Here is a 4,416-nt window from a genome sequence, read left to right on the forward strand (position 1 = left end):
AGCACTGGGAAACTGGGGCTGCAGGGGGGGGAGGCAGGGGGGGATGTAGCCGGAGGCTGTGGAGAAGCATACAAGGACCTTTTGAATGAGGGTCATAGAGGATGGTGTGTGTGTGTGTGTGTGTGTGTGTGTGTGTGTGTGTGTGTGTGTGTGTGTGTGTGTGTGTGTGTGTGTGTGCGTGTGTGCGTGTGTGCGTGTGTGCGCGTGTATGCGTGTGTGCGTGTGTGCGTGTTCGGAGGGGGTAAATTAGAGAGATTGTAGGTGAAGAGGATTGAAGAACGAATGGGAGGGGGATGGGGGAAGAGGAAGGAGAGAAGACATGGGAGAGATAGGGAAATGATGAAGAGGTCCAGGATGACTTCAACGTTCAGGAGTATTGGTGAGAAAAAGAGAGGGACAGAGATGAGAGAGAGAAAGAGAGAGGGAGGGACGGGATGTTGTGTGGTGTTTGTGTGTTAGTGTGAGCCTGTGTTTGAGCGGGAGAGATGGAGGGAGAGAAAGAGGGAGGGAGGGAGGGATATCCACTGCACTGTTGTGTGACTGGAAATTTAATAGAGAGAGAGGGGGGAGAGGGAGAGGGAGGGAGGGAGGGAGGGAGGGAGGAGGAAAGGAAGGAGGAGGAGGAGGGGAGCTAGTGAGCGAGGCAGGATGCTAAAGCAAAGAGAGAGTGCACCCACTGGTATAGAATTCCCGGGGAGCGCTATAGGCTGTGAACAATGCTCCCCCACTACTGCATAGCAAGGGGGTTGGAGGGGGTTGGATGAGTAGGAGGAGGAGAGGGGGAAGAGAAGAGGAAGAAGAGAGGAAAAGAGAGAAGGAAAGAGAGGGACTTAATCGTATAGATGCAATGTCTGTTGAGAGAGTACACTGTTGTATGCTGCAGAGGGACACAGGAAGAGAGAAGAGAGAGGGGGAGGAGGAGGAGAGGGAGGAAGAGGGGTGGTGGGAGTGGAGGGGGTGCTCACAAACATTACTGGGGCTTAGAGTAGGCACTGGACCATGCCCAGGGCCCTGTGAGGTAGCATCAAGTCACAGTCAAACGTGAACTCCATACCATACAGAGGAGCCTGCGCTCTCCCTCCATCCACTGAAGGTAATGAGAGAGAGAGGGAGAGATAAAGAGAGATGCTGACCGTACACGTGTTTACTCATGTGTTACCCTTCACTACAGAGGGTAATGGGTAGCCCAGCATAAAAAGGCATTGAGGTGGGGACTATGCCTTCCACTGACCAGTTGTTTTGGTATGTGACGAGAAACATGAAACGTGGATTCTGTTTGTTTGTTTGTGTGTGTGTGTGTGCAAGTATGAGGGAGACAGAGAATCGTTGATTCCCTTGGTCAGAATACAGAGTGTTATCTTTCACCAGCAGTACTCAGACTCTCTCTCTCTCTGTCTGTCTCCCTCAGTCTCTCTCTCACACACACATACTTACACAGTACTGACCCTCAATCTGCCAATCACAGTACCCTTCTTCACCTTAATATGGACCCACTGCCGCGTCTCCTAGAAAATCCGAGTGAACTGGGAGGAGACGCACTTGTCAGGAGCGTTTGAGAGTCAGCTGTGAGAAGTAAGCATGCGCCGCGGTGGCTTCTGCTGCTGCCTTATGTGCCTGAGCGTTGCTAAGGGAACCAAACAGAGCCTTCCTTCCAAGCCTGCACACGCGCTATTGCCTCTTTGTCGGTCTCTCTCACGCAAGCAAACATGCATGCACACATGAAAGAGTCATAGTGACCGGGAAAGAGACCGTCTGGATTAATTGTCAATGCTTTCTATCACGCTAATTAAATCGCGTTTAGAGCACCGCCTTTCCCTGTGAGGCACTGTAAATGGAGTGACATGTGTCACGGATGAGTGGACATGTGACGTGCAGGACGTACCCAGTGGAACAACTCACCCACGCCGCCACACCTCACGGGGTAAGACTCCATACGCCATCGACCATAAAATGTCGGGCACTCTCTCGGTAACTGAAGCCCGAAACTCATCAATTAATGCGGTTTCACACCACTGTCCTAAATTCGGGTTTAACCTACTTCCACAGTTGCCTCCGACACTTCATTTTCACGCCTAAAATTACAGACATTGTAAATAGGTGAACTATTTCGCAACTCTGTTAAAGCTTGGGTACTATTTATTGTAATGCCCCTCCCCTGCCACCCGTCAATATGGCCATAGGTATGGTCAACATTACTATTCCAGATGGAAAAGTATGCAGTCGCCTACCAAACAGACAGTTTAGTTAAAAAACAACGGTATCTGTGCCATTTCAGTTAGAACGAAATATATAAGAGAGCTATTCGCATCTCATTGGCGATATGTCTCTGCCACTGCTGTGTACAACTAGGCTACATGTTGATGTTGCGATCTCTACTGGAGAAGGCTCCGCTGTATTCCACATATTGTTATCCTAATTTCGTTTTCCATATGTTTTGAGCGAGGCACTTCTTGAGATTCGCCATCCCTCCGCTTGTCAGCGGGTTCTCACAACTGACCTGCTACTACACACAGTCTGCTAGCGTTTTCTCGTGGTGGGCACTCGGCAGATATAACTGTGCTTGCTCTCAGCGTTGCAAGGAGGTGAATCAATTTGAGGGAGAGAGAGAGAGAGAGAGCGGGAGAGAGAGAGAGAGGGCGGGTTGGCGAGGAAGAGCAAGGGAGAAGGAGAGAGACAGGGGAGAGAACACATCGACTCTACGCCGCTGCCGTTTGGGGGATATATTTGTGAGGGCAAAAGGTAGGAAAATTACTTGACATAGCATCTTCTGGAAAAGGCGACACGTTGTTATTCATGTGTGCAGTGTCATGTAGACAAAGACCACGGAATTCATCTAATCGGCTTCGATGTATCTTCTGTTAATTGAAACTGCGGTTATATTGCCTTGTATGTCATTCTTTATCTTGGGTATTGTGTCAGTCGATAGAGCAGAATTAATGCGGCAGCTTGTGTGTATGAGGGTGAGTGTATTTGTGTGTGCGTTTGGCTCTGTGCGCGCGCGTGTGTGGTTTCGGGCGTGCGCGCGATGGCGCGCAGCCGTGTAAACTAATGAATTTGTATGGCTATGATAATGTCGTAGAAACGAAATGAAACGACTGAAAATCCAAAAGTATGAATCTCGTGGAATCTTCGTACTGTTTGTCTTAAAATACCAAGAATGTATTTAAATATGTCAGTTGGTGGAACACAAAACATGTAGGGAGTTTATTTAGAGTTTTAGACAAGATCAAAATTAAATTTGTTGAGTGCTTACATGCAAATGGGATGTGAAAGTCAAGTGATTTGATTGTCTTATGTTTATCTCAGGGATCTTTCCACATCATCGATAATTTGCATTCTGTCGCTCCGTCTTTAAGGAGGATAACGATTTAAATATCTTCAAATAAATTATTTTGAAGTGTTGTGTTTCATAATTCATGCCGTAGTTATATCTTGTTTCCAGTCATGTTGGGCGATATGCTTGTAATGACTGATTATTGTGAAATTGTAATGTAATCTGGAACTGTACGCATAATTTTGTTTTGCCAGCTTGTTCTATCCTGTCTTTTCGAAAGATATTTACTATTTACAATCTGCTATTTTTGGCGTAATGCTTACGCACCGCTTGGCCTGCACGAATTACTGAATCATGCGGGTTAAGTCTTGCAGAGCCCCAAAGGCGAGCAGCACCGCTCGTGAACAAGGAGCTGATAGATTAAGTCCTGTGAATGAAGATCTAGCGAGGGCCATCTCTGACACAATGCCGCTGAAAGGACTTAAATGCTAATGTGAGCTGCAGTGTTCCAGCTCAGATAGAATTAGCACGAAGCACTCCGAAAGTGCCGAATGAAAAGGTTCTGATGGCATGAGGGATGTCAGCCTGTTATGATCGCTTTTGGACCAAGCAAGTGGGCCACTGGGGCAGCTTTCAAACCCGAGGCAGCAATCTTGAACCGTGCCTACTTGAACTGGGCACTGCTAACTGAGAGCGTGCCTCTGAGCGCTGGGCCTGGGCCAGTTTTGCTTTTCAGCACACAACAGTGTCATGATGAGACAGGAACTGGAGGGATGCTTTTGAAACAAGGCGAGAGCTATTTCTCTCAGGGTCAAGTGGTGGCTCAGGGATGATTTCAACAGGAGCCTGCTGGCCCTGGTAATAAAAGAACAGACTTGTGAGGTTTGTGTATGAGGGCTTTTATATAGGACTTCTTTTTCCAGCTTGCATGTGCCTGCCATCCTCCCATGCTTGAGCCATAGAACAAGTTCAAGATCAGTTTTGGTGTGTGTATAAAAATTGTATTTCTGGTATATACTGCTTTCCTGTCATAGTAGCTCATTTGTAGGAACAAAGATGTGTTAGGCTTGGTTTTAGACTTAACTTGTCATGGATTTTTTTCACATCGCGGATCTGATGTGATAGTTGTGGAAGTCGTGGGA

The 4,416-nt window shown here is 47.5% G+C and overlaps 1 protein-coding gene across 1 annotated transcript in view; it reads left to right on the forward strand.

Annotated features, from left to right (window-relative positions):
- Positions 1-2,233: 2,233 nt before the first annotated feature.
- Positions 2,234-4,416, forward strand: part of lrrc4ba (leucine rich repeat containing 4Ba) — a 31,578-nt gene continuing 29,395 nt past the window's right edge. Inside the window, exon 1 of the mRNA XM_031558412.2 lies at positions 2,234-2,739. The gene's annotated coding sequence lies outside the window, so the exon portion shown is untranslated. The remainder of the gene's footprint in view (positions 2,740-4,416) is intronic.

Source organism: Clupea harengus, chromosome 1, assembly GCF_900700415.2.
Source record: "Clupea harengus chromosome 1, Ch_v2.0.2, whole genome shotgun sequence".
Lineage (NCBI taxonomy): Eukaryota > Metazoa > Chordata > Actinopteri > Clupeiformes > Clupeidae > Clupea > Clupea harengus.